General features: G+C 43.4%; 1 protein-coding gene across 4 annotated transcripts in view; it reads right to left on the bottom strand.

Annotated features, from left to right (window-relative positions):
- The window catches only part of si:cabz01090165.1 (uncharacterized protein LOC100333421 homolog), a 309,025-nt gene extending 292,595 nt beyond the window's left edge, over positions 1–16,430 (bottom strand). For 3 of the 4 annotated variants that reach the window (XM_068585050.1, XM_068585048.1, XM_068585051.1), the window contains exons 1-2: positions 15,742–16,430; positions 14,996–15,136 (exon numbers count right to left, since the gene is read on the bottom strand). The gene's annotated coding sequence lies outside the window, so the exon portion shown is untranslated. Of the gene's footprint in view, positions 1–14,995; positions 15,137–15,557 lie in introns of all 4 variants that reach the window. The other variant, XM_068585049.1, reaches the window with a different exon arrangement.
- Positions 16,431–18,799: the final 2,369 nt, after the last annotated feature.

The raw sequence follows: 18,799 nt of genomic DNA, 5'->3' as shown, positions 1-18,799 counted from the left end.
GTCCTCAAAGACACATTAATGTATCGCTGAATGCACGGCTCCCGTCACAGAGGAGGAAACTTTGCATTCGGTTGATGACACATGGCATGACCAGGAGTTCCCAACAGGATTCAGCACGGTGTAAACGAAATTCACCATGCCTTCCACACAATAGCTTGGCTCTAAAACAGCAACGCACACACACACAAGACTGAAAGCCTCTACCTGCAGGCGGGCTTCTCGACAGATGATTTAAACTATAAAAGTGGGTTTTAAAATATTCAGTAATGCGTATGGAAAGGTGAATCATGAATGATTAAAGACAGCCTTATGATGAGTGCCGTTAAACCTCTCTACCCTCGCCCTCGCCGGAGCGATAAAGACGCACTCTCATGCAAATGTAGCCTTTCATTTTCCCACGGCTGGGAAAATATAGACATTCACCATTTAGCCACCGATGCAGCTACCAATGCCAACTTCGAAAAACATCCCAATAAGAAAAACACGCTAGTTAAACATATCAAACTCTGCTTTGGAGCAGCAAGGTGACATAATATACGGGCGGATGCATGATGAGTTTAACGGACGCTTTCATCTTGAACACGCGGGTGCATACATTTTATGACGCCCTCCGGGAAGATTCTAACTGGTGTGGTGGCGTAATCGGCTACAGAGACACAGTTTCATTCTCATCTGCAACATGAATATTCTCCGCTGTCAAAATGAAAACCACGTGTCTCGCAAGATGTCAGCTTTGCATGAAATGAGAACGCTGCCCTGCTTCAGAATTAAATGTGATGCTGGTTTAATGATTCAATATTTTAAGACAATTGTCAGACTATAACCTAAAAAAAAATAACAACTAGAAGCCTGCAGAATAAAGCAACGGAGATGAGACGACATCGGGACTTTATCGCTGGGTCTCCAATGTCAGAAAGATCCCACATGTCATCACATGAGTGACTTAAAAAAAACTTTCTTGCTCACCGACATGACAGAGAAGTGACAGTAAGAGATACAGGAATTATTATGTAAGAAAGAACAGACACGCACTATAAAGCTTCTTTATTCATGCAGTTGGACCTCATGCTGGCTTTTCTGGCTTTCAGGATGTTGATCGTGACCCACACCTGACCCTGGTCCTGGTCCTGGTTCAGCTCCAGCCTTAAAGACTTGGGGTATCTGAACACCGAGCTCGCGCTTCCCCAGCCAACACGGGTGCTGTGTAGTTTTGGTTTGCCCGCCTGACATTTTCACACATCCACACATGCTGACGTTACTGATGATTGACTTTTTATGTTTGTTTTGTTCATGTAGTCTCTATATAATTGGGGTTATTCTCGCCTGGCCTCCCGTTCATGTTGTATCATTTGAGCCGGGTCGTAATGCCTCACTGAGCCCTTATTGAACGAGCACTTTTACACTGAGTGAATCACTGAGGTTAAAATGATTGTTCGTAACATGAGCTTGTGGAATGGAGAAGGGAGGATCACCATTTTGTTTTACTGTCCTGGACGTAAGGCACATACTATGTAGTTAAAATGATTTCCATTCATGCTGAATTATTTTTAGCTGGAAGACGATAAAAAAAAATGTGAGTTGCGCTTCAGGAAAGGAAGCTTTTGTTTTTGCAGACCGGGAGAGAGAAGACAGAATGTTTGAAGGAACCTGTAATGTAATCAAATTTAACTGCTGCATCCACAGATGTATTTTTGGTGCCTTATTATTATATTGGTCTCCTATAATTGGACATATATATATATATATATATATATATATATATATATATATATATATATATATATATATATATATATATATATATATATATATATAACACACACAACCTCTGTTTCCAACATGTCAAATCAAAGGATTTGTCGTTGGGTTCAGTTAACTGCCAACATGTTATCGATTCAATTCTGCAGCGATGAACTCATGTCCTACGTAGCTCCCTCAACGAAGCAGCAAACACATTTCCCATCAGGCATTAAACATACAGAAGTTTCAACGCCAGACGGTTCACAGAGACGGATTAGCGTAACTGTATGTGGACGGCAGCTCCAGCGCTGAGGAGGTCACGTCCATCACCAGGGAGACGACAGTGAGGCCGCGATAAGCACAAACCCACAATGCCATCTGCCAGCAGGACTTCAGAGCACACTGGTTGAATAAGCTTTCATCGAGCCCTGAAGTCAAGAGATCCATACAGGAATAAAAAAAAACAACCTTACTTTGGAAAAGCAGTTCTGAGCGCTAAGTCTTTCAAAGCACCGTTGTGATCTTTTAGTGGTTCATTAAGTCACCATTGCTTTCTGTGCATCGTTTTAAATGTGACGTTTAGTCAATGTTGACTTTGCAGTCTGGTCTGCCGGACATACAGAACATACTGAGAACCGCAACGCTGTTGCTCAAAGACTGTGGTGGTGATGGATGCAAGACAATGACCATTAAAACCAAACAAGGGTTTAAATCGTGTGCTGTTTGTTTCGAGACAGGACGAGCAAACACCTTCTCTAACATGTCTACTGGCAAATCAATAGTCCGTCCCCTTCAGATTATACAGCAGACACAAAGTACGACACACCCACGGCTTTCTGTATTTCAGGAATCAGGACAAATGAGCCTTTTTCTAGAATTAAGGAATCACACTGCTCCTAAGAATCATTTGAACTTTTATGAATACAATATTCTGTCACTAAACATGCCCACACCGGACTGTCCCCCATAATATTTATGTATGTTGTGCATTTCTCTAACTACACGTAGAAAGTATTAAACCAGAATCTGCCACTCCTAACGAGCCAAAGATGGTTGGTTGGGGAGAGAAGTACCACTCTGAGCCGTTTCTTGATGTTCAAATCGATAGCGAGGCTTGTGTCCCATGGCAGACCGTGCACAGCTGCGTGGAATCCTCCAGCCTCCGGCTACAGCTCGACGCCTCCAAAGCGCCCGGGTTGAAACGCTGCTCATGCATGTGTACATAAGAATTTACATTCCAACACATAACCATACACACCGTGAGAACGGTCAGCTACATACAGGGTTTTCTTCTGAGCGAATGGAAATCTTTTCCTCATCTTCTCTCGAAAGGTATTTACTTTTTGGAGAGGGACAAACGTAATCTCTCTGCATATACCTCGCCTTTTTGACTCTCACGCCTCATAATCTCGGTTTCTTCTCCTCGTCTGTCCTCAGCCTCTCTTTCATCTCCTCCTCCGTCTCACTCACCCTCTCTTTTTTTCTCTTCTTTCATTCCTCCCTTTCCCTTTTTCTCTCCTCCTCCCCTTCAATCTATCACTGCTGTCGGCGTGTGACAGATTAGCTCTCATCTCACCGTTACCATTTAATGGCCCGCCCTTACATAGAGACACTCACCCATGAAACTCATTACATCAAACATGACATTCAGCTCCCAGTGTGTGTGTGTGTGTGTGTGTGTGTGTGTGTGTGTGTCTGCAAAATGGCTTTCTTCTTGTTTGTCTATAAATCATGCATGCGCGCCCACACACACACACACACACACACACACACACACACACACACACACACACATATGGTGGACTATATAGTGAGTTTGCGATTTCGTCGGGCTGTTTGAATGTATAGTGAAACATTATGTATTCCTCAATGCATCGTGGGAAATAATGGTCAACGCTGGTAACTAAGCAAGCACCATGTACTGCGTTGCATTGCGCTGAAAGAGAAACGGCAGATGAACGAGAGGAGAGAGAGAGCACAAGACTGAGAAGTCAATGAGTCGAAGCGTGAAGTAATGCATCTGATGTGAGCAGAGCAGCGCATCACAACACAGGCGCCCTCAGAGGACTCTGTTTTTATTAATTTAGGGAGATATGCTCATAAACCCCACATTGACAGCTTTACTCCTTCCTTTTCTTTAACCTTTCACAAACAAAAGCCCTCGACATAAACGTTGCGTCACTGCTCACCTGGGGGAAATTTGAATTCACACTAAATTGCTAAGAGTTAAGCTACAATATGAAAACATTTTTCAAAGTTATGTTAACATTAAATTTGGATGAACACTCTGCATTGATCGGTCACTTTTTGAGTTTTGAACGACGGAGTAATGTTTGAAAGTGTTATTTTTTCACTTTAAATACTTGAGGGTTTGTAGCCGCCTCCTCATCAAACACGGCGTTGCAGTCGACTCGCATCGCTGGATCTGTACGCCGCGGGAAAACCTCCGAGAGATGAGCTGTAACTTGGGAGTTCAGAACCAATCTCCCAAATTAGTGGGCATGACTTAATAATGGCAACAACTTTAACGCGCTCTCTCCCTACGGTTTGTCCCTTAGCCCCTCCCATCAGTGTGTGAATGATGACAAGTAGTGTGAAAGCGATTTGAGAGGCGGAAAGACGAGTAAAGCGCCGTACAGGTCCAGGTTCATTTACATCCACACGTCCTCTCTATCAGAGAGAAGTCAATGAGCGAATGATTCCAGACCAGTTTTTTCTACAAGTGAAAACTCAATCTAATTGATGAAGCAATGTTTCTCCCCATCACCCCTCTGTACTATGCTGCAAGGACACACACACACACACACACAAACACACACACACACACACACCAAATTAACAGCAAACAATGCAAAAGATAAAAACGTACCGCGCACATTCTGATGCACGTGCAAAAACTCACAAACACAGATAGACAAGAGCAAATAGAGGAGCCTCTCTCTCTCTCTCTATCTCTCTCGCTCTCTCTCACAGACACACATTCCAACATATAGTGTCTATTTTTATCTCGCCACTGACAGCACCCTGTCCCACTGTTCACACTAAGCTGAGCCACGTAATTGGTTGCCATCCACCCTCTCTCGCTGCCTCTTGCTGTCTCTCTCTGTCTTTAATTCTGCTTCTGTTTCCCCCCCGTTTCTTTCTTTGATATCCCTGCATCATACACTTTGAGGTAAGCCCAATGGGTTGTGCATCCAGAGTTTAAAAGAAACAAAAAGACAACAAGCCCCCCTCCCCATTTACTGTCTCAGTGGGAAGGCTGAACTGCAGCAGAGCCGAACCGCAGGTTGTGGGGGGGGGAAACAGACAGAGAGAGAGAGGAAAGTGTATTTTTAGGTCGCTATGATGGCGTGTTATTTAACACCTGCTGTGTTCTGTTAGAGAGGAGAGAAGAAGAGAAGGAAGGGGGAGAGGAGAGGAGGAGGGAGAGGAGAGAAGAGGAGAAGGAAGAAGTAAGGGAGATTTGAGGAGAAGAAAGGGGAGAGGAGAGGAGAAGGAAGGAGGGAGAATTGAGGAGAAGGAAGGAGGGAGAGGAGAGGAGAAGGACGGGGAAGAGGAGAGGAGAAGGAAGGAGGGAGAGAAGAGAAGAAGGAAGGGGAGAGGAGAGTAAAAAGAGGAGAGGCAGAGAGGTCGGGGTTCGGGGTTCAACAGCCTTTCATCAAATGAAAACCCATATTAAACCTGCTTAGAATCCAAATCCTTTTGAAATCCCAGATTGTATCTACTTAAGTTAAGCTTTAAACATTGTAGGCAACAAATGTTATAAATTCATGCTCAAGAATTAAAGCTCAAATACAAATCAATATGACATTTTGAATCAACATATTTTGGCGGGCCTATTTTTTTTTCTTTTTTAAGAATATCACAATTGGGGTTTTATTTAATGAACGGATTGAATTCAAAGGACTGTTTGCATTTACAAAGCAAGAGGATGTCAGAAAAAGAGTCGGGGTGTTAACAATTAACGGTTCAGCCGTGAACCGACTTTCTAAAGCTGACCCTCTTCCCTTGAGTCAGCAGCTGGCAAACAGCACACGGGAGGAGCCTCGCATTCTCTCAGGAAAAAGACATGAACGACTTTGATATGAACCCAAACTTTGAGGGAGAAGAAGACCATAGGAGGAAAAAAAAATAAACATGAAAGCAGTGAAGAGGAGCACCAGAAGGTTCCACTGGAACAAAGTGCGGCGGTTTACCACTCTGCTTTATGTTTCTGTGTGAGCGCGACCGTGCACTCACACTGTGCTTGATGGACAGTGAAATGGAGGGTAAATCTACAGAGGCTTCACCTCAAAGCAACCTCCATCTGCCTCTCAAACACACACACACACACACACACGGCTCTGCGGCTCTCATGCCTATAAAACCCCAGTCTTTTAATCGGAAAGGGGACTGACACAAGCACACACACACACACACACACACACACACACACACACACACACACACACACACACACACACACACACACACACACACACACACACACACACACACACACACACACACAGTCACACGCACACAGCTTTTGGCCTTTGGGAGGCTCCACGTGACACAGCAGCAGAGTCATGGGACAGACCAACAGGGCTGCGCCAGGAGGAGAAAATAATCGTAAAATGATTTCTCCAAAATGAATCAATGATCCAGTCTGTAATATACCGCCTAGTTTGCTCTGTGTTGCCGAGTGTGTTGAGAGGACAATGTTGCATTGTCCCTTGGAGCAGATTTAATGAAATAATACTTTACTAATATACAATTTTTGAACAATTACCCGTGAATCAATTGTGAATTATTCACCGATAAATAAGTATACAAAAAGAATAATGGTACTCAGCTTCCACCATAAGACACCATTTGTAAATAAGGATGCCCACCAACTTTTGAAAAACAGGGAAAACTCCAGATTGTTATATTAATCAGTGAAGTCTCAATCTAAGGGTCGCTTTGGGTTCTTGTCATGATGTAAAGTGACTTATTGTCTCATATACACACGATAATATGAAGTGCTATATAAATGCAATTTGTATTGGACTAACTACAACAAACACACACACACACACAGACACACACACACACACACACACACACACACACACACACACACACACACATACAGAGAGACACACACACACACACCATCAGCTTCTTACTAATAATGTTTTCATACATTGTGTCCCACAACACACAGACACAATGTTCGGTTCTCTTGAATCATACTGCGCCATCCATCAGAGAACTGTCAAATATGACCTTCAACTGGAAGAAAAGAGACGAAGAGAAAGAGAGAGAGAGAGAGAGAGAGAGAGAGAGAGAGAGATGGGCGGCGAGGGTAAAAGATGGATGAAGTAGATTGATCTACATTAGAATGGAAACAGAAAGACAGAGCGAGACGTGATGAGCATTATATGGCTGTCGTGCTGAGATTAGCATGCTGCCGCCCGTATTAAATTGACACTGGAGTTGTGCCCGTCATGTGTCCTCACACTGCCGGCTCTCGGGGGGTCTGCATCACACGGGCTCACATTCAATTTAAACTTGACACGATTTACATTTTTTCTCATTAATACCTCTGCCGTCAGATCACACGCAAAGACTCCGCGAGGAGGCAAAGAAACGACCCCGATGTGACGCTGTCCAGCTATCAGCTCGCTGCTTTTTTAATTCAATTCATGGCCGGATCTTCACTGTCCTGAGAGTGGATCTGAGTCCCTGTTCGTCTCAAAGAAAGTCACTGAAGCACAGTGGAGGGACCAGAAAGATGTGTTTGTAAAACCTTAGAAGTAAAGCGTGGTTGATGTGTGAAGAGCTCCTTGAGGTCTGAGGTAGTTTGTTCAAAGTTTCATCTTGTTTAAGGTTTTGGTTTGATAACAAACTCAATAACTAGCATGTATATAACTACAATGTTATATATATATAATTAATCGCGATTAATCGCAGAAAAATAATGTGATTAATCAGTTATTTTTTTCAATTTTGCCCAGGCCTAATATATATATATATAGTAACTGAATTATTTATTTGATAAAAGATAATCAAATAATAACTGCATGATTTAATCTCCAGTATAAATATCTAACAAGTGACAAATGCTCACGACAGTGCCAACATCCGGATGCAAAATAATGATAAACCAGAAAATGCAGGAATTCCACATATTTGAGATTCTAATAGACATCATAAGCAACATTGTTGCTCTAAAAAAGTGACTTAAAGAGTTGTGATTATCAACATTGTTACTAATTAATCAATCCACTCACCATGTCAACCATGACATGAATATTAATGTGTGTGGTACATTGTACAACACACCAGCGCACAGTCTTTCTTTCATGCCACAACCAGCAGATACATCAGCACCAGATGTTAAACCACTCAGCTTTAATACTTCAAAGATTTTCCTGGACAACAACAAATAAAGACATCCGGGTCAAACTCTGTCACCTCAACCAAAAGAATGAATACCATCAGAGACCGTGGCCTCTGGAACGCGACCATTTTACACCACTGTTAATTTCTACATTAATCTGACAAAACAAAGGAACTGCAATCCCTTATTTGGGCACAAATGTAGGTCACATGCCTGTGGTCTATTTAGAAAAGCCTTTATCACAAAACAATTCACCAAAATAAACCGGAGACGAAACACAGGAAGGAGCGGCGAAGACGAGGAGGGCAAGAAATAAATTAACACATCATAACAGCATTCTTGTCATGTGTGGGAGTTTGTGAATATTACAAGCAGCGGGTAAAAGCCACCAACTAATGACAAGCATTCAGATCACAGAGGGAATCAATAGCCGAACACTGGTTTAGATTCCAGCGACTGTTAAAGTGATTTTTAATCATAATCGCATGAGACTACACCTCGAAGTGAGAAACAGATCTGTTCTAAAATGGGAAGGGATGTATTCCCCACTGTTCTCTTGGCTTCAGGGGCAAATCAAACTAAATGGAAGTCCTTTTTTATATTTTCTGCAGCAGTTGTGGTGTTTGTATTGTTGCTGTATTGGCACACCACTGCTACCTAAATAAAACATTTGAAAAAAAAAAAAAACACATGCAATGTTCACAAAGTGAACGACGGGGGAAAGGAAATGACATTTTCTAGATAAGAAGGACCACCTGGGGACCAGAGAATGAAGTACAGATAACCATTGTAGCAATTTATTTAAATGTAATGTCTTTAGGAGAACGCAGGAGACTTGAGGCGCACCTGCAACACGCCTCTCCTCCAAGAGCGAATCTCTGGAAAGGAATTGAAAGAAAGAACGCCGGCATCGCAAGTGAGCTGGCTGAATTTGATGGACAGATGGATGAAGAAGCAGATGGGTGAATGGATGGAGGGATTTGGGGTATAGCTCTAGGCCGGGGGGGATTAAGCCACAGATTAATTATTTAACCAGACAGGATGCAGAGTTTCCAACGGAATGTAAATCACACATTATGATCTGGATATTTGTGACGGCCTCTTACCTGCTTATCTGTCGCTGGAGTGGGGGCGTTATTACATAACATGCATTGATGGGTAACAACAACTGCTTCTGGAATTCACTCTGAAGGCCCACTCCGGCAAAACAATGGCAAGAAAACTCAAAAACAACTGTAATGTTGTATTTCATTTCAAATTGCACCGAAAAGAAAAGAAAAGGGTTCTGCATGACAGCTGACAAGGAAATTAGAAGTGCTTTGTTTTGTAGCCGATAAGGAACAAAGAAGTCTAATTATAAATGTCCTGGACGGTGGCCAAGGTGCCGGTTGAATTGCCCGACTTTGTAGCCGCCAATAACACGAACGACTGTGATCGTTTCCAGGTGTGACACACACAGGGAACCCCCGGATTAGACACAGCAGCACGGAATTTACCCGGGATTTGATGTCAAAATCTATTCAGCTGCCTCATTTCTTCAGGCACAGAAGACCTCAATTATGACCTTTGATAATTCCACTGATAGACGAGGTTGATTAATAAACACTCAATCTTTTACAATCCCCCTCGAAACTTCATGGTTCTTCTAACAGCCAAAAGCGGAACATAAACATAGTCCAGATGGCAACCTCCAGTTGTGATGAGTGAAACCAAAAGGGAAGTATCTTAAATCTGCATTCTCTCTACTGGCCACCAGGGGACGACTCCTTTGGTATTAGAGAAGTCTATAGAAAATGACTCTTCTATGTTTACTGAGGGAATAAATCAAGAGAGAAGTAGACATGAGTTTATGTCTCAAGCTCTTGTTTCAAGTCTTCTCAATACAGCATGATGTTCATTTAGTAAATGATGCTCATTTAGAGTCAAACAGACCATAAAGCAGGGGACGCTTTCGGGCGGGCTCACTGTGATTGACAGGTTGCTGCTGCTAACAGAAGCGTATATGGTGTCTCTACTTCACTCCTCTGCATTCCAAATATGGGAACTTATGATCACGGTTTGCGAAAAGGACAAAATGGTGACTGCCGTATTCCAAGATGACAAAGGTTTCAAGGATTTTAAAGGTTTCAAAGGTTCCAAGATAGCAAATCTCAAGGCTTCATAACATCAGTCCACAAAGCGATGGGTGATGTCACCATGACTACGTCCACTTCTTAAATACAGTCTATGGATATTCACATATTTGTCTCCTTTTAGCAGGTTTCTAAACTGATTCAGTCGTAGAATGGGCTTCATCGTATCGACCTTGAAACAGATGTAACCAGATGGATGTTTAAGATATATATATATATATATTAAGCAGACCGGTGTTGTTCCTTTTTTTAAATTATTTTTGTTGCTTGAATATGCTCCCAGAGTTTGGAATGCAAAGTCTTTGTTCTTAATCACATGTGCAGCTTCTACTGGATTAGGATGCATATGACTGTGTTGGAGGATCATTCATGATCCCATTTGGGAGACCGACAGTCAGAGGAGGGAAGAAGCAACCGCCAATAAAATGTGTCATCGATAGAGGAAGGTGGAAACCTCATCAGAGCGGGATGCTGAGAGTCAGTGTGGAGGTGGGACGTGCTCTCTCACTCTCTCTCCTAATGGGAAGTGAAGCACATTGTAATGCTCTCCATATGATAATAGTCACCACAAAACAAAGCATCACTCTAGTCGCATTAACACATTATCACAATCAAGCACCGGGTGGATTCTCACCTGGCTGGCTGTCTGGTTGTTTGTTCCTGTGGGGGGGGGGCATTGTTTGTCTGTTAGTCATATAGTATAAGCCAGTTTGTGTCTTGTTTGCTGCGTGAGTAAGCCAATGCCAGAGCTAGCCGAAAAGACTCAACAAACTCCTTTTCCCCAATTCAAGACAAAAAACACACAAAAAACATGCCACCCAAAAATATTTGTTGCATCAATGACATACATTTTTATTTTACAGGCTTTCTTCTTTTGAGTCATATTTTCATTAATAAGCTAACGTAACTGTGTAGTATCCTAATTACTCAAAACATATAGTTACTAAAGGTTAATCACATTCCCAGTGCTGTTAGCCGACAGCTGATGCATGAAAACCACTTCTTAAAAGTTCATATTGAGGTCTGCATTAGCGTTGTTATTGATAGTTATATTTACATATAACAAAACAGCAGCAAACTCTGACTGCAAGCACATACTTATGCACGGTAATTATCAAAATAATTATCTGTAAATTGGAGTATGTGTAACAAACCAGAAGAAGCAGAATATAGCTGACTGATAAGAGATCACGACTGAGCAGCTACACAAACGTTAGCGACGCTAAACAGCGTTTATTCTCATGGCTCAAAAAAAAAAAAATTCAACCTATAAATGTCCCATCTTGGTTCTAAAAATGAATTATAGATAAGTTCTCCATGGACTCAAACCACAACAACCACAGATACATATTTTCTTGATTCTACTTCAGGTATTCTCTTCTCAATCAACACTCCCCTGAGACGGAGGTCAGAGGTCACGGTGAGAAACCGTGACACAAGGTGGTGGCGATTCTCATGTCTTGCTCAGGAACCTCACAGCGTGTAGGACGGCAGCTAACAAGTCCAAGGTTCACCTGCAGAACTTTCTGCATCAACCCGCAATCTCTTTTTATCTCATGAGGTCGAGGAAAGGCAAACACACTCCGGCTGATGGAATTGAGACGTCCTGCTGTGTTTCTTGCTTGACATCCGTCCGGCATCCATGCACCTCCAAACTGATACCCTGAAGCTATCATGACTATCTTTCGACTGAACCTTTTGAGTGCAAAGAAACAAATATAACACATTGTATATGTGTGTGTGTGTATATATATATATATATATATATATATATATATATATATATATATATATGCGCATAATCTTACGGCTCCTTCATTCCGGCCCGTGTGAGGTCAATCAAAAATTAAGAAAAAAAAAATTAAGGTGCACGCTATGAACACATTACGGTGACTGTTGTGAAAGCACGTATTGTTCTGTAGCTTCTGTCCTCAACGAGCAGCGGTGCTGCTGCAAGCTTCACCTAAAAAAAAGCGCTCACAGGCTGTCGGTCTACCTGCAGGCTCCGCGTCCAAATTGAAAGTTAATCACGCACGTGCAAAGCTCCTGACGCTGCGGTCTGATCCATGGAGAGCACTTTAAATCAGCATCACTTCTGGATCTTCACTCTTCTCTCAAAGAGGAGAACTTTCCTCACATCACAACATGTTCAGTGCACTTGTTCAAGAGAACACAGACTGGACTTCTCTCAACTGAGGAAGAAAAACTGAACTGAACTGAAAACATGAAAAGCACTTATTGCTTTTGTATAAAGTGAATCAGTTGCTGGTCTTTAACATACATTTTTAAGGTAAGCAACAGACTGAACATGGACAAAAGAAGGAGTGGCTTGTCCCTCACAGGGACCCTTACTACTGAACAGTACCTGTTCAGAAAAAAAAGAAAAAAGATTTATAAAGTATATATGTATGTTAACTTGGTGTTTCTCCAGAGTGCTGTTATATTGTTCTGATAACATTACTTTAAAATAAAAGCTGCAATACGCTAGTTTTTACTTCATTTACTTCAGTGGCGGGCGAGCTGGTTCTGGTTCTGTTGTACTCACTCTGAGTGAGGGGGGGCGGGGCCTGTCAAAACCTAGAAGCTAGAATCTCAGGACTTACTGATGACCCCTTTCCCACAGAGGATTATGTGTGTCTGGTGAGGGAAATGCTGATTATGTCACTATTTTTTACATTTGCATTTGTATTTAATCATGAACTAGCCACAGCGCTGTAGTTACTGCTACACCTGGGGCTGGTGGTGCTTTTACCCGCGGCCTCTCCTGGGCGCAGGGAGAGATTACTACCGCTGCAACTGTGCTGCAATGTCATGTCTGGACTGTGCAAGTTCAGTATGGCGGTTTTGTTTATAGATTTGGACAACAATGCATTTTTGTTGACCTGACGGGTTGTGCGCTCCCCTTGCTGTGCTGCCGGTGCGTCCGGTATGGCTGTGCGGTATGGCCCAAAATTCATATCGCGGTATTTTGTAAGATTCTGACGGTTTCACGGTATATCACGGTATTTTTTCCGCCGCCGGCTAACTTTGCAGCAGCATATTTAGGAAGCCGTGCTGAGCTGTAACAAGTGCAGGAAGTAACTTTTTTTTTTTACAGGTCAATGTTGAAAGCACAGCGGGATACGTACATGTCAGGGTTCTAACTCCAGTCACGGTTCAAACTTTAGTTGTGTATTTAACTTCATAATAACAATTGATAACCCACAACTAACACTATTTAACAGGGTTGAACACCACAACACAACACTTTGTGACAGTAACAGTTTGTAACACTAATAAGTGTACATTTATCAAATTAAAATGCATGCTGGTTATAGCTGGCACACAAACAACTGGCAGAGTACACATTACTGTATTGGTATTGAGTAAACGGCCTGTGGCTCATAAGTTAAATTACAATCTTAAGTTATAAATCTTAACCTTTCCCTCCGTGAAAATGTAACGTTACTGTGCCTCCCAACACTGCACTGTGACACTGTGCATTTACATGATGGTATTAATTCGAATTTTGCTTCAGTCGGACTATACTCTCTTTCGGGGCAACTGCTGTTATACTAATATACATGGCAGTGAATAAATCGAATCATTGGCTGAATGCATGTCATATCCGATACGATCCACAAGTAGTTTTAAAATCTGCACATAACTAGTGGAACATTTTGGTTTGGATATACATGTTGCAAGTTCTGAAAGTTGTTTTTGTCCTCTGTATTGTTTAGCCCTATACTGCCACTCCACTGGTTCTCCTCTTGCTCACCTCACCCTCCTCTCACCTACCCTGCCCACCCTTTCTGCTCCCTTTCCCTCATTTTATGCCACCTTTCCTCATCTCGCCCTCTCCTTTCTCCTCTCTGTTATCCTCACTTTATTGTCATCGCTATCTCCTCTCCTCTGTCCTTGTCTATTTTTTCTATGCATTCCTTGTTGAGAATAGGGTATGGTCCCCCCCCCCCACCTCCCTCCCTCATACACACACACACACACTGCCCTCTCCTCCCTCTTGTGTTCTCATCTCCTAGCCTCCTGCATAATAGATGTGGCTGTAACGCCAGTCAACTGGAGCGGCATGATGAGGCAGCTTTAGAAACAGAGAGAGAGAGAGAGAGTGAGAGAGAGGGAGAGAGAGTGAGAGAGAGAGAGAGAGAGAGAGAGAGAGAGAGAGAGAGAGAGAGAGAGAGAGAGAGAGAGAGAGAGAGAGAAGGCCACCCCAAAATGGGTTCCATTACTTCGCTCCAATCCACTCCTACGCGCGCGAACGGATGTACCCGTACACACGCTCGAGCCCGAAGCACGCACACATTCCCATACAGTCACGGCGGTGCCAGCCAGGCCAATCAAATAAAAAAACGCATCACATAAGTGAGACAGCAGCAAAGCAATTAATTCTTCCGCTGTTTGAAGCAGCAGAGAGGAACACTGTCAACTGCGCGCGAGCGCCGATGTATTAGATTTTTTTGGTGAGCTTTAAATAAATCTCCTTTACGGCCTGAGAGAATAGCAGAGTCCACCAACAGTGCAGCACACAGGCAAACAGAAGAATAAAAAAAGGAGCAGTCACACAGGCAGCGCGGTTAAAGCCGAGCCCTAATCAGATTACAGGATGATTCATTTCCTGCGTGGCACTAGAAATTCAACTCTGTTGGCCCCGCGGTGCGCGTGCACCCCGTGACAAGACAACCAACTGCATAGCAGAGCTCCGTCTCCGCCATCTCACACACACACCCTGCGTTATTAACAGCCGATCAATCAGCCTTACCTTCATCGATCTCTCCACCTTCTCTCCTCTCGACTCGCCTCCTTTTCACCAGGATCCCTTCTTCTCCTTCTGTTTCTTCCTCTTCCTCCTCCTCCTCTCCCACTCCGTCCGCTAACGGATGAGTTTTAAATCACAACGAGGCTTTAAAAAAAAAAGAAGGTGATCAGGCTGTTTATCCCAACTCCTGCGTTCCTCTCCCGCGCGACTCCTTTCCCATGCACACGCACACACACGCACACACACACACGGAGAGAAAGAGGGGGGGGGGGGGTGTTCTCTGGGAGCTGAATAGATAGGACTGTGTGTACGCGCGCGCGCGTGAGTGTGCGCGTGTGTGTGTGTGTGTGTGTGTGTGTGTGTGTGTGTGTGTGTGTGGGTGTGTGTGTGTGGGTGTGGGACCGGACAGCAGAAGAAACGGAATTACCGGAACAGACTTGCGTGCATTGGGGCAGAAGAGAGAGAGAGAGAGAGAGAGAGAGAGAGAGAGAGAGAGAGAGAGAGAGAGAGAGAGAGAGAGGGGGGGGGGGGGGGGGGGGGGGGGCTCAAATGAAAGGGGGCGAACCGGCGGTCCCGGTGGTCCGGTGGTCTGGTCCTCACAGCGCAAACCCACGACACGAGCTCACGTACACATCCACAAACGAGCAGAGTGGGTGGATGATGCTCATTTCAAGTCCCGGTAAAAAATAATAATAATAACAATAATTGTGCGTTTGTGCTTCAAAACCCAAATAACAAACTACACCCACCAGTGTCCTTGAGTGCAAAAAGCATTTCATTTATCCAAGCATCGGGTCCTGCGGGGGGCTTTTGGACGGGTAGTCTGTCCTCCAGAACGTGTAGTTATCCGTCCAGGTTGGGCCTATTTAATACATAAAACTATTTTAATCCCACCCCGCAACAAAAACAATAATATTCCGGTAATGTGCGCGGGTTCCATCCGTCAGCGCGCGGAGCTGGAAGCTGTCTCTCTGTTTGCCTTTCCCCTAAAACCTAGAAAGAAGATACAATCCCGGTCCGGTACTCGCAGCCGGTCCGGGCGGTGTCCAGCTGCGTCCTCCGTGATCAATTATATATCACAAGAATGACAACCGACTCTGATAATCCACCGAGGGGTCTTGAAAACATTCCTCAGGGGGGTAAAAGAAAAAGAATCGCGACGTTGAGGTGAAATAGCGATGCTGTGGCACGGATGAAGCTCCCGTTCACCTTTCCATCTTTTGATGGAGGCGTGCACGGCTCTGCATACCCAAAGTCGCCTATTTTTTTAGAGAGAAAGAAGAGAGAGAAACCCCGCTGTTGGTGAAAGTGGTAATCCTGACCGAGGCTCTCTGGCGGTCAGCTGTCCTCTTCGTCCGGTTGAGCCCTTCTCTCTCAGGCAGACGGTGAAAGTTTGAATTCCTGCAGTATAGATTTCAGCGCGTGATTCCTCGCCTCGGCTGTGGTGCACGAGGAGGAGTGACTGGCGCTGGAAAGGAGGGAGGGAGGGATAGAGAGAGGGGGCTGGGGAACGTGCACGGGAGGCTGCGCGAGGGGTTTACGACAAAAAAGACACACCCATACTGCCTGCCTGCTTCTATCTGTACATCCATCTACCTACCTATTCATACATCTATCTATCTCATCCGTATATATACCTACTTCTCTTTATCTCTCTCTCTCTCAATCTATCAAAAGCAAGATATATTCAAACATAGATGAATAATGGTGTCAAGATGGATGGCTGGATGGATAGATACAGTAGATAGACTAACAGATAAGACAGACAGATCCATTGATCGACCCCCATCTATGGATCATGTATCTATCCAGCTATGTGAATATCTCTTAAAGTTTATAGTCTCGACAGACAGACAGACAGATGTGTTGTAATGCTTTTGATATGTGATTGCTGGACAGTGTCCCAGAACAGGGACATAGGTCTATGTGTCTAACAGGCTGAGTTCTCAGAGGTCTATTTGAACATATGTGTCCTCATTGTGAAGTCTGTGAAAAACAAATGTTTACTCGTACATAGCCCACAAGGATAATATCTAAAGCATACAATAGTTCCTTATTGTATGTATTAACAATGCTTTATCTGCAGGTTGCAGGTGCAACTGAAAACAGGGAGCTGTCAGTGGTGCTGAAATAGATTGAAATGTATCTACAAAGCATTGTGCAGCGAGTCATTTACCGATTGACCGAGCTATTAGTTACAACGCGCAAAACTGCTCATGAAGCGACGCACTAGAAAGCGGTGCCAGTGCAATGTGTGTGAAGTTACTTCATTAGGATTTTTTTGACGAGACAAGAAAAAAACTGAGTGGAAAGTTAAAGAGTGTCTGAGCTGAACGTGAAGAGCGATGCAGTGTCTCAGTGTAGCAGAGAGTAGGTACTTCATTTGTGTTCTTCCATATCAAATAAGCGTTCATGTGGCGTCAGTCAGCCGGTACATAAAAGGAAGTGAAAACCTGACGAGAGCACTTTTCTAAGAAGGTTTACGCTTTACTGTAATCAAATGTTAAGCCTCATGTCAAGGGGAGCGAGGAGACACGGAAGGAAACAATCTGCCAGAAACTTCTTCAGTGATATCTCAGGCAATGACGAGGGAAAGATGTGCAAATAAAGAAGATGCCATATTCCATCTATACAAATTAGCATTTCATGGACAGTTTAAACAAGAAACATGCAGACACATAGCTTACAGATACCAATAGTGACGTCTAAAGTGTCATATATATATATATATATATATATATATATATATATATATATATATATATATATATATATATATATATATATATATATATATACATTGAATATGATAAGTAAGCATTGTTGTGTTCCCCAGTGACGTGAGCTTTTGTTAGCGTTGGTTAGCATTGGTTACCTTTGCTCAGCATGAAGTGAGAAAAGATATCAGCTTTCAAGGACAAGGCCTTTGTTTCAAACACTTGAAGAACACACTGATGCATCCTTACCTGGATGTATTTATTCATTTAAGCTTATAACACTTTCATAACATCATCTGTACATCATAATCAGAAACTTTTTATTGCCCCGTGAGTTAGTACAAACCAGGAATTAGTCCTGGCGGAAGGTGCATCACAACACAACAACATCACATCACAAGTAAAGCACTATTGGCTTCTTAAGTTGCAAAACAATTATTGGGTTTTTAACTTGTAAAATACAGAGAACAGGATGGCTTTTGTTTAGTTTGTCAGTCACAATGAAGGAAGACCTGGGCCAACGTCAATGTTTGTGGTCATTGGCATGACGATGGCGGTAAGTAAGGATGGAGGACGGGCTGGGTACGAATAGGGCAAGGAGGGAAGGCTTTTTAGGTGGCATGAGGGAGGTATGGGGGGAGGGGGAGAGTTGCTGCTGCCAGCGCGACCGTGAATTAGAATTAGCAACGTCAGGGGAGCGTCGTGCGTGGGCTGAATGTCGAATATTGCGACGCTGTGTTAAGTGGAAACGTGCTTTGCATCTCTCAGCGACGGCAATACGCCTCACCAAAGGGAGCGAGAGCAGAAACATGACGACGGAGGACAAGTGATTAATGAGTTGTGACTCAGTGATAAAAAGAGAGGGGTGCAGAGGAATATGGGGAGACCGGTGCGCGCACACACACACACAAACACAGACACACACATACACACACACACACACACACACACACACACACACAAACACAGACACACATATACACACACACACACACACACACACACACACACACACACATTTATACACTGTGTTATAAAACAAGACAGAAGTATTGTTCACATAACTTGATGTGGCCATAAAGACAAGGAA

The sequence above is a fragment of the Clinocottus analis genome, unplaced genomic scaffold (assembly GCF_023055335.1).
Source record: "Clinocottus analis isolate CAN_PGR_092001 unplaced genomic scaffold, fCliAna1.0.p SCAF_2, whole genome shotgun sequence".
Lineage (NCBI taxonomy): Eukaryota > Metazoa > Chordata > Actinopteri > Perciformes > Cottidae > Clinocottus > Clinocottus analis.
This window is presented reverse-complemented; position numbering and strand designations above follow the sequence as displayed.